Source organism: Paramisgurnus dabryanus, chromosome 24, assembly GCF_030506205.2.
Source record: "Paramisgurnus dabryanus chromosome 24, PD_genome_1.1, whole genome shotgun sequence".
NCBI lineage: Eukaryota > Metazoa > Chordata > Actinopteri > Cypriniformes > Cobitidae > Paramisgurnus > Paramisgurnus dabryanus.
In genome coordinates this window covers 12,560,093-12,572,822 of record NC_133360.1, presented here as the reverse complement: position 1 = coordinate 12,572,822, position 12,730 = coordinate 12,560,093, and the positions used below count along the sequence as shown (strand labels likewise).

Genomic DNA, 12,730 nt, shown 5'->3' with positions numbered 1-12,730 from the left:
ACAGAATAAAACTATACAATAACAGCGTCATGCAAAGCATTCTGGGAACCAGAAATCATCATCAACCTTTTTCTGTTTTTTGCTTCAGATTTTGTTTCCCAGATTGTTTTGCTTGATGCTGGTTTTTTAGTTTTATTCTGTAAAGACAAAGACTTGTAAATGTTTAATTTTCATTTAACTTTGAACAAAATGTTGCCAGTAAAAAACATAAAATTAAATCTACGGTAAGTTACCGGCAACCCAGCTGCAATTTCTATGGAATTTTTTTGTAGTTTTATAATGTGCCGCAGCCGCCAAAATGTTTATCTGTAGACTTATAAGATGAACGTTCTTTATTTTCCTAAATTGCATTAATCCCATAAGCAAAACCTGTCAACCCAAGGACCGCTGCAGTGTCAGGAAATCAGTGGAAAAGTGGGTGGAAGGGTGCGTTTTGCTCTTAATATCATGTCAGAAACAAGAAATTTCCTTACGTGAGGAGTTGCGTCTATACTGAGAGGATATTAACAGACCATGTGAACTCATCTTTGTATGATTTTTTTAAGTTAAACATTTTTTAAATGCAGAGATAGTATGTTAAAAGGGCAGAGTTCATATACTGTCTCAAAATGGCACAGTTGGGTACACTTGGATGTTCTTAAGATAATCTTAAGAAGTAATAAAGTAGAATTTTTTGTATATGTAGAACAGAATAGTGTGTAGAAATAGAGCACTTTAAGTGCATTAAGAAAATGTTCATCTGGAAAGTACATTAAAAGCAATAGTAAGAGTTTATTTAACAGCCTTTTGTTGTAATCCCGCAGTTTTTAACAAATGTAAAAATAGGGTTAGTTTTCATTCCTTTTGGGCGGGTTTTAAGTTGTCTTGGGCCTGGCAACCCTGCTTTCAATTGTCAAAAATTGTGCACAGATTGACCAAGATATCAAAGTCTCCACTATTTTCGTGCAACAGAACGGTTCTGTGGATGTTAAAGGTTTTGTATACATATACACATTGCCAAAATGGTTCCTCTATGACATCATATAACACCTTTTAAGAGTGTAAAGCCCTATAACGTACCTTTTTTCTCGAATAAGACAAAGTTTTAAAACATATTTATCTGTCATTTTGCAATTTATCTGCAAATTGTAGTTTTATCATGTGACCATAATAAAATAATATATAATGTTTTATTTAGATTTTTCCTAGTACTAATTTTTTTACCATGAAAATAGCCATTAAATAATTATGATATAACAGGCTTATGAGAAAAAAGTACAAACAGAGGAATTCATGAAACTTGAATAAAAAACGTTTCATAAGTCATCCAAAATTGAATTAAAACACATGTGACAACTTTCCCCAACATGACACTGTTTTTCCACAGTTATAATGTTATAGTTATATAATTGAACCTCACCCAAGAGATACAAAATATGATACAATATGCAATTTTATAGGAAAAAATGTATAAGTATAAATGAATACAATTATTATTTTATTAATGTAATTAATTATTATAGTTATTTAGTTTTAAATTTAACAAAACAACATAAAAATCAAACTTTTGATTAATAAATCGCAATTAAAAAGAAATTCACACATTTTAAATGAATAAATACATTTTGATTGTAGTTACTGATACCAATTCCATGTGTACCAACTAACCCTTCTGTTCCCTATGTACACATTTACACAATAAAATGAAACGCATTATTAACGCATTTCATGCCAGCTCCTGAGATACAAAGTGGAAATCCTAGACAAATTGGACAACCAAGTTACTCAACATCACCATATTGAACCTGCACAATGAATTGACAAAACAAAGGACGACATCCCTGCACAGTTTTCCCACCCCCACGGAGAATTGGCTATGCATAAGCATCACTTTCTCCCAAAACATCTGCTCCGTTAGCTTGTGAGGTGGTGAGGCGAGGGGGGGGGGGGCTGGAAAGCGGCGAGCCACCGCGCGCGCTTTTGTTCAGTTGATCCTCGCGACCGGCGAAGTGCGCGCCGTTTCGAGCTTCTCTCCCCGTGAGCGCCGCACGAGACGCAGGCTGAGGAGAAATATCGTCTTTTTTTGAGATGGTTTCAACAAAATAACTGAACACTTTCTACGAGATTTTCAGATTTATACATTTTGAATGGTTTACCGCTGTTATCACCACCTGCTCTGAAGGGAAGCGGCGGTTTATCTGAGGCGACGCGGCATTCCTGTGGACTTTTGACACGACGACGCTCTGTACTTCTGAGAAGGTAAACATAAGCGATATGAACGGCTCAATTTCTTGATGTTTGAGCCGTTTTAGTATGTAATGTGGTGTAGAGTGTCTTTTATTTAGGACAGGTTAGAGACGGACCCTTTGCCTAGCGGTTTACATCCTCAGTGAGGACATTCAACCTCTCTGGGGGACCAAACGCGGGGAACGATGTTAAACGGCTCTTCTATATAAATCTATATATGAGGTTAGAATTAATAGTCGGAAAACATTGATTTTACAAATTATATATCGTCGTGCTCCATATATTCTATACGTTATTTCACCAAAACGCGTAATTTTAATCACTGAATGCAATGAATGTCTTATATTATTCTCAGTGCTTTAAAAAGTGCAGCTGTGAATAAATATGACCTTCTTAGATAAGTACATAGCTTTATTAATGTTATATTTACCTTAATATTGATGTTATGAACTGTTTAACGTTAACTCTCTTAGTTTTAACCTATATCCCCCCATCCCCAAGCTGTCAACACTTCACAGTAACGCATTCATGTGGAGTGGTTAATAGAAGTCACCAAAAAGCTGCCAGACACAAAAAGTGAGATTTTTGGAGAAAAGAAACCCTGTGCATTGTTTTATGCCCTGTGCTGAGTGTCAGCTGGATGCTGTTTAAAGCTGACAAGAGCTGAGTGCTGTCAGTCTGAAACCTGGCTGGTGGGAGAGTCAGACATATCTGATTTCTCCTGGCATCTGTCGTGACTGTCTGCGCAGTCTCTATTCAGTCTCAACCTGACAGATCACTCCAGGTGCTTTCGGCATCAGTCTGCAACAAGTGTTGCAAAACAGCTGAAGTGTATGAACAGAGCGATTTGTAAATGTGAATACGTGTGTTATTTGTCAAAGAGCTTCCGAAATAGAAAGCTAGTTGGTCGTGGACTCGTGGGTTAGGTGCTCTGGGGAAATTTCGGGCAGCTGTGTGCTGCAAATTGGTTACTGTGGGGTTCTCCACATCCTCATGTCTTTCCCAGCTTGCATCAATCCTTTTAATGTTGTTCTTTATAAACTGATTTGGTATGTATGCCTTAGTCACAAAAATTGGAATTTTGGGAGAAATAGGCTACTAGATGCTCAGATACTCACTGTATGATTCTGTTCTTCATCATACTGCATTATTCATCATTTTTTTGAAGAAATATTTTGAACTGAACTTCTCAATGACACTTTGTCACCTATAGACAACATGTACTGTTTGCTGTGTCAGGGCAAGCACTCCAAAGCACTGTCTCCAGGTTCAAAGACCATTCATTCTTACCCCCACACACCTCCCCAAGTCCCATCGCTGCCTAACCAAACCAAGCTATCTTTTATGTGCCCTGTATGTCTCCTGAGGCATCTATTCATTTTTTCTAAGCCTAAATCACCTCCTTGTATAATCGTAAATGGTAGAAGAGCACATCTAAGCACATTGTCTCATGGAGAAAACGGGTGATTGGGTCACAGCACAACCTATTTGGTGTTGTGTGACTTTTAGAGGGCACTTGATTGATTCTCTCGTATTTTAATAATGTGCATTTCCGCTCGGCTATGTTCAGTTTAACACGAACACTTGTACAAGCAGGGACTGTGGGAGGGAGGGACAGGTGGAATCGAAATTGTACTTGAACAGCATCCAAACACCCAAATGCCTTTGTAATTCAGAAGATAATGTCCTTGTCGTAAATTAGTATGCTCAGTGCTTAATGGACCGAGAGTGCTTCTGCGAGGGTGACAAAAATGACTCAAGACATTTGTGCTGGATGCCGGACTGCAGGGGAAGTTTTTGAATAGTCAGGTAGGAATGCCATATGGTTGTGTTTACCGTATACACTCCCTTTGTTGTGAAAATGTGTGTTTAATTAACAATGTTTAATTACCAAATAATTTAGGATCCTTTTATGTTAGTGTTGGTGTGAGTAGATATCAGCAAATGTGCATCTTAATTTATGTGTCCCCCAATAATCATAATGCCCCCAGTCTTGCAGGTGTATTAACGTGTGTGTGTGCGCGCGCACTATTTGATTGACGGGTGACAAGAAAGAGTGGTTCTGTCTTATCCCATGAGCCAGAGTAGATGGTTGGCAGCTGCTGTGTCTACAACAGCCCGCCAATCCGCCTTCACCCAAACACTGAATATTTATCATAGCCCAGACCTGGAAGATATTATTCAAAATGGGCATTTGCCTCCTTAAACACCATAAATAAATCATCGCACCTGGTCTGTGTTTTGCAGGATTTGAAATTGTACTGTAACGCTTCGCAACGTCACAAGGGAAACGAGGTTAATTTTAATTCCTTAACTCTTAATTCATTTTCAATTTTGAATAGATTCAGTTTTGGCTCGAAGGCTCGCTCACAAAAAGCGCACTACCTTCCTCTTTAAAGATTCATTTAGAAAATGTTTTATCGCTTGCACTGTGGGAGAGGTCCAGAAGGGAAAGGAGCCTGGTAATTATACCAGCAATTTGCACAGTGCTAGTCTGAGCATTTAGGCCTTCAATTTAAGATTCTCTCTCTTTCTCTTTCCTGTTCCCTGGTATTTTTAACTGGGGCTGTATTTCAGCACTGGACAGCTCCCAAGCATAGATCATAGTTTGCTTGGCCGTTGTGCGCGCAGCTGCCGGTTGATAATAAATGAACACAACCAACAGCATAGCGCGAAATGATATTTGCTCCAAGCAGTTCACCCTATTCGTGTTTGCATTTAGAAGACAACAAAACTGAGAATAGACTGATGACTGGCAGAAAAATAGCCTTGTGGCTACATTTGGATTTGCAGTTTCATTTCCATCCTCTCAAACGCTTGTAATCTTTTGGATTTTCCCTCCCATGCACGGAGATGTATGGAATTAAGCGTGCAAATATTTACTGTACCAACATGCTATAAATCAAGAAGGTTTGAAGCGGGGAAACCATTAAATTATGCACTCTGATCCTGCCTTCTCCACATCCTCTACTATATCTCCCTAGAGCGACTTGCTTTTATTAATCCTCTTTTGATTCTTTTTGTCTATGCATTAGAAGCACCTCGGTAATCTTACAACTACTGTCTTCACGCCATGTGAAAAACACAGGGCAACAAAATATAATTAACTTCCCCATATTCCTGGTTGAAGCATCTCTCTGTTTCCATTGTCAGGGTTCATAAATGTAATCTGTGGCGTATCATTTTTTTGAGGAGATTAGTTTTCCTTGACAATGAGGTTTTCGTCTTGCCAGATATTTCAATGTATCGTTCATTAACATGGAAATGAGGTTCAGATTGCGCTGTTAGGTTCTTAGCATTACGTAAAATCAGGTTATCAGGAACCGTTCATTTTTTCATTTGTCGATTCCGTTTGCTTGATGAAAAACATGTTGATGCATGTGCATTTCACATTTTATTGCGCAGACAGGTGCGATCAGACATCACATTATTCATAGTATGGGTGTTTCGGGACACGTATTTGGACTGAATTGTTTCATTACAAGTCTTCCGGTTTGGTGCAAATGTGTACTGAATACAATATTTATCAATAACAGTAAGTAAGCTTGTTTTACATGCAAAACATACATCAATTCCGAGTTCCCACACAGACATATTCAACGTGATCTCACAAAGTTCCGTGGGATAGTCACAGAATTTGTTGTTGCTAATTTTTCCATGGCATTCTCACGGATTGGTTACTCAACTGCTTTTTCCTATTTTCAAACCATTGTCGCTTCGGTTTAGGGCGGCCATTCCCAAACTGTGGTCCGTGGACCACTAGTGGTCCGTGAGGGTTCTGCAGGTGGTAAATAAAATATAACATAATATATTTTTTTAAGAATATGTTTTAAGAATCTGTTGTACTGATGTGATGACCAGTTATAGTTTTAGTGCTAGTAAGCCTATTTAGAGGTGCAGATAAATTCAGGACTTTGTGTAGACATATTTTATTATGAGGTGGTCCGCGAAAATTCTTGATTACAAATAGTGGTCCACACACACAAAAAGTTTGAAAACCCTTGGTTTAGGGTTAGGGTTATATTAGGGTATATATTTTCTAAACTTTAAACAATTGTCACCTGGCGTTGGGGTTAGAGTTGGGTTTGGGTAAGGATGTCATTTTATGTAAATCTAACCCTAAACCAAAAACGACAATGGTAAGAAAATAGGACAAAACAGTTGAGTAACCAATCTGTGAGAATGCCATGGAAATTCGTGAGATCAGGTTGACATATGAAGTGGCGGACCACAAGCTTTTTTAGCAAAGCGCTAAAGCCGAATGCGTTTTTGCATTCCACTGCGCTTCTTTTCCATTGTTTTTCTATGTAAACATGGACTAGACTGACGTGTTTGACCGTTACGTACAATTTTCACATGTGTCAACTTTTGCAGGCAGTGCAGCTCATCAAATGTCAGGTCCAGAAGAGTGGACCAATCAAGAAACCCTGGAGGCGGGACAAGCGTTGCAAGGTTTTGTTTACAGTAGCAAATTGGCACAGGAATTTCCGTAATTCCCTCAAAATTCTATTTTGTTTGTAGTTATTTTTTTATTTAAACCAAGCAAGTGTTGTTTTTTTAAAAATCAATGTTTCTTCCCCCTAATTGTACCAATACTGCACCGAACTGTGACTTAAAAACCAAGGTACGCACCGAACCGTAAATTTTGGGTACAATTACACCTCTTTTCTCACTGTAAAAAAAATCCGTAGAAATTGCAGCTGGGTTGCCGGTAATTTACCGTAGATTTAAATTTATGTTATTTACTGGCAAAATTTTGTTCAAAGTTTAATGAACATTTAACATTAGCAAGTCTTTGTCTTTAGAGAGTAAAACTAAAAAAACAGCATCAAGCAAAACGTTCTGGGAAACAAAATCTGAAGCAAAAAACAGAAAAAGGTTGATGATGATTTCTGGTTCCCAGAATGCTTTGCATGAGACTGTTATTGTATAGTTTTATTCTGTAAAGATAAAGACTTGTTAATATTTAAAATGTATTTAACTTTGAACAAACTCTTGCCAGTAAATAACATAAATTTAAATCTACAGTAAATTACCGGCAACCCAGCTGCAATAACATTGTAATTTCTACGGATTTTTTTTACAGTGTATATATACATTATGCATAAGTTATTTCTCAAGTTTAACTACTAGAAAGTTTATCATATATACTCACCCCTCCCTTAGGCAGTTTTCGTATTAAGGCTTGGCTGAGCTGTATGCCAACTGAGTGAGACTTGACAGGCAAGGAGCTTATGCCAACTCCTCTCCTGTTCTCACAGAACTTGATCACAGCTGGGATCCATTGTTCAAGGATCACTTTTTTCCTAGGCAACCCTGCCAGACTGAAAAGCACACCATTGATTGAACGTCTCTCAATTCGCCCAGTGCATCCTGGGTCGAAAGCCCCACAGAAGACTGTCTTCACAGGCTTTAATGAGATTTTCAGTGCCACACATGAGTGGTTTAGCACACAGGAATAAATTGTGGTTCCCTTTTTATAAAATCAGCACGAGAGTTATTAGCTCCTTTACTAAGTCAAGGTTTGAAACAATGGCGCAAGTTTTGTGTGTGGTGTGATTTATGTGAGAACACAAACGCTCGTGTTGTTTTGATGAAGAGCTGTGTGTTTTTTTGTGCAGATGTCATATTATTATAGATGAAGTGAAGCTTGTGCTTTGGAAATGTAATTTCTTCGGGAAATATTACAATGCTCTTAGTAGTAATGCACAAACAGGCAGCTTAACTTGCGGTGAGTGAGCCTCAAGTTATCGACAGGTCTGCATTCTGTTTAACATCTCATCCAGTACTTTCATTTTTATATATAAACATACAAATTGTAAAAGAAGAGGTGTGTGAATGTCTAAATCAAAATGGTCAGATTGGTCACTACTAGATCTGTTTTTAATTCTTGAATTTAATTATTGTTTAAATGCTCACTATACTCTCACAATCATAATCCGCCATCAAATGTGAATTTCTCACCCTGCAGAAGCCTGTTTTTTAAGAATGGGCACTCCATTAAAATCTTTTCGCTCATTAAACAATTCTCTCATTAGCAAACCCTAATGTGCCCTTAAATCTAGTCCCCTACGTTTGCCTTAAAATGCAAAATATCAGACAAATCAGGTCTGCTTGGTGGGCTCACTGCCATCCCTCCACCTCCTTGTAATTAAGAAGCCCAGAAATTTGTCTCTGTCTAAGTTTTAATTATCTAGAGCCAATGCCCCAAACTTTTTGACTTTTCTTGTAGCGCCCATGCCAAGTGTGCTTGTCTGTAAGGCAAGATGAATGTATGGCGAGACCTTATTTGGTAGATTTAGGGCTCTATTTTAACGATCTGAAACGCAAGTGCGAAGCGCAACGCGCAAGTGAGTTTGTGGGCGGATCTTGGGCGCTGTTGCTATTTTCCCGGCGTGAGAAATAACTCTTGCGCCGGGCGCAAATCAATAAGGGGTTGGTCTGAAGTAGGTTCATTATTCATAGGTGTGGTTTGGGCGTAACGTCAAATAAACCAATCAGAACGCTAGCCAACATTCCCTTTAAACGCAAGGGCGCAAGTTCCATGGCGGGTTGCTATTATTATGACAGATTTACCAGGCGCACGCCAGGAGCGGTTCACAGCCGAGGAGACCGACGTCCTTGTACGGGGGAATCCCACGCTTGCCAGCATAAATCGGGCACGCCGTGTAACGGGAGGTGGATCTGCCTCAGGACTTGACGCCAGCAGAGGACATCGCTGCGTGAAAGGGTTTGGGGGCTTTGAAATCGGACCCAAGAAACGCAAGCAAGGTCCAACCCCAAAGTACTCTTACAAATCAAGTTCATATACATTAAGGTTTCTTATGAAAACATTTTAACTATTATTTACATAAAATAAACGTAATACAGCCACACAACAAAGTTATGAAAATATTTTAATCGTTATTTGCATGAGAATAAATAAAAACTATCACCACAATGCTCACCACTATGATTCCCCTTATCTCGTGTATTAATATTTTTAAGTGTAACAATTTATGATTTGCAAAAATAACTGTTGCATCTGTGTAGATTAGATAAGCAAAGTGTATGCGCGTTGTGCACGCTATACATTATGGTCAAGCATGCGCCCTTAAAATAGCATGATGAACCACGCGCAACGCGCCACTGACTTTAAACTAGTTTTTTTTGGTTAGTAGCGCAATTGTTTTTTGAAACTGCAAAATAGCATAAGAGATGGTTTGCGCCGCAACACGCCTCCTTTTTGCGCTGAACCGCCCAGGGAGCGCAAGTTCATTCCCTAGTTTGCTGACGTGCATCTGTGGAGGGAAAAACCCCGCTGTGCGCCGGCGCAAAATACGAATGATACATGCGTCACTGACAAAGTCAATTGCGCTGGGTGCAAGATAGGGCCCCTAGAATCTCATTTTACTTTTAAAGGTAAACTCTGTTTTTTCATATATAAATGGATGACTTATACGTTCTTTATTAAATATCATAAAGCATTGATGTGAATTAAACAAATTTATGACTGATGACAATGGAATTAGCAATGCATATGGCCTGCCCTGCCAGTGCTACTGTTTTTAGTTTTTTGCTGAGGTTGCTCTTGAGCTGGAAGAAATCAGATCCAAGACCAACAGTTATTGTTTCTTTGTTTCTTGCTCCTGATTCCTGCACTTAGCTCTCATTGCATTTGTACCACAGAAATGGAAATGACGTACATTTCAAAAGCAACAACAATTTTCAACAAAAATACCAGCATACATTTTGTAGTTTCTACTCTTTGATTTAATGTGGTTATCTGTGCCATCCTCAGTGACCTTCATTATTCAGACAGGAAGACATTAAAAACGGGCAGACCTTTTTATGCCTTCCCCTTCCTGAGATACAAAACAAAGGACACTGATAAAGATAATTAGGGCTGGTGGTTAATGAAAACATTTCAGTCTGTCAGATACTGTAATAAAAAGGTACAATAATGTAGAAAACCACACTGCCCACAATCCAACCAATTAGAATATTATTTATTCACATATTTTGTTCCAAAACTTAGCGAGCTAGATATGAAGAGCTCAGATGCAAATGCTGCTAAACGCAATCTTCGTCAAAAATGAAATGATGATATTTACTGACTGCTCTTGGCATGTATAATACGTTCCTCAAATTATTTTGTTTTAAATCCACTTTAAATCCCAGCCTCAGGCCATTCAGAAATACTGATTTATTGGCTGAATCTATTAAAAGTAAAAAATTGGATAAAAAATGCTAATTTACAAGAAAAAATGTCAGGCACACTTATGCTGTGTACATACCAAACGTGAAGCATCGTGTTGCTTGCTCTACTAGATTTAACTTTGTGTGATGAAAATTTTCAGCTTGAGTTGAATATTTTCAACTTGCTCGGCAGATGCCTTTGAGGGGATTAGTGCGTGTTTTCCCAATTTGTGTCATTCACATAGCCTCGCGCGAATTCGGGTCTATTCGCATCTTTGCATTGACTTTGTATCTAAACTACTCGCGCACATAATTACATTCACTTCTGGTGTGTATGTAGCATTAGATCCTTATAAACAGCTGGCTTCTTAGGCAGCCAATAACCATTATAAAACCCCATAAGTTTGAATAAGATTTGGAATGCTCTACATCGGCCGCAACTACACACTATATTTTGATTGGCAATTGATTTCAGTAGCATTTGATGTTGCAAACTTTTGATTATCTTAATAACCAATAATAACAAACATAAAAAACTTAAAAATTAGGTAACACAATCAATTTATTATGAAGCAGGTTTTTATTAATACTTTTTCAATATTTAATTCTGTATTTCTCAGTATTTAATGCAGCTGGTATATGCGCAGTGACTTCTCTTCCTAGGGGCGCAAATTCAAAATGTGTTGGGAGTAGGGCTGTTCCTAATACCATTTTTTTTTTAGCTTTGAAGCTCTATTAGAAATCAAATCGAATATTCGAAGCTTCGGAAGGAGGGGCTAAACATATTTTTTCTCTTTTATAAAGGCAGGAATCTCTCTCTGTGTGTGTGTGTGTGTGTGTGTGTGTGTGTGTCTGTCTGGCTGTCTACAGTTTTATTATGTGGCGTATGTGTTGCTGCGGACCTAAGGGACTGTAGTGCCTTTTTTTCGTGCAATATGGACATGTGACACGTTTAGAATTAATAAACTTTAAAAATACTACAGAAAAGCGCAAGCCGGAAGCAGCATGCCTGTCATGCGTCCTGCGAGAACAGCATTAGTGAAACAAAACACGAGCAATACTTTTAATAAGGTAGCCTAACATTTTTCTAACAAACAAACATTCCCGTATCAGAAATTAACAGCACAGTAATTACTGACAACGTAAAGGGTAGGCTATTTAAATAAAACAACGAAAATAAATGAACGAAGTTCAACAAACTGTAATAAAACGGTAGCATACTTTCAAAATCAAGTTTATTTATAACACTTACACCATCAATATGTTTTTTTTTCATCAGTAGAACAATAAAGAAGATATTTTGCCGAAACCCAGGTGCTCAATATGCAAGTCAACCGATCTGCACACTATAAGTGCTAAAGCATATATATCCAATACAATGTAATCCCCCATAACTCCGTGTGACATATGGACGTCTTGTGAAGCAAATCAATCAGTTTTTGCAAGAAACTGAACGTTATTTACAACACTATTAGCGTGAATGCCAAAGCAGGAAGCGCACTTTACGTTCTAGGCGATCTCTTCCACTGGTGGCGTTTGGTGGCTGTTGGCTATGGATGTTGGTCTGTCTGCGCCACCTATTGAGCGGGAGCATGAAGCGCACTTCCTGCTTGGCAAAAGCTCTGCATTAACGCTGTAAAATATTTATATATATATATTCGAATTTCAAAACTGAAAATCGAATGTCAACCCACGGAACGAATATTCGAATATTCTGGTCCAGCCCTAGTTGGGAGTGTCGTGTTTTGCTTGTGCTTTCAAAACATGTGTTTGTTGCGTCATGTGAACCACGTGCATCACGTGTCTTGTCAAAATAAGTGCCTGCTGCACACACGTCAAAACCGTTTGTGATAAAAGAGACCCTCTGTTCACAAAATACTCGCAAGACAATGCCTTAACAGTAAACTCTGATTACGCATGGGATTAAGCGAGTATCTGGCAAACACGAGCCTCTCATTTATCATAAACCCTTTAGACGCGTGTGCAGCAGGCACTTATTTTGACAAGACATGTGATGCACATATGTTAACTTGACGCGCCAAACACATATTTTGCAATGACGGACTACATACAGTACATGTTGTGACGAGATTTGCATCGTGCACCCTCGAAAAAGAAGTCACTGGCTGCCACGGTTTGTACATTTTGGTCACCAGGAAGTTACCACATGCGTGACGCAACCATTGTTTACTTAGAGCGGCGAAGGAATGAAAGCATGCAGCCGTATGTCCGCTGTTTGTTATTCAACGGATTTAATGCCCGTGATTGACAAGCAAACATACCCCGCGCTTGAGCGCGTATGTGAGTGACCAGTACTGTAATTGAC

At 38.6% G+C, this 12,730-nt stretch overlaps 1 protein-coding gene across 1 annotated transcript in view; it reads left to right on the top strand.

The window, feature by feature from the left end:
* The first annotated feature begins 1,961 nt into the window (after positions 1-1,961).
* The window catches only part of ncanb (neurocan b), a 202,654-nt gene continuing 191,885 nt past the window's right edge, over positions 1,962-12,730 (top strand). The window contains exon 1 of the mRNA XM_065246007.2: positions 1,962-2,238. The gene's annotated coding sequence lies outside the window, so the exon portion shown is untranslated. The remainder of the gene's footprint in view (positions 2,239-12,730) is intronic.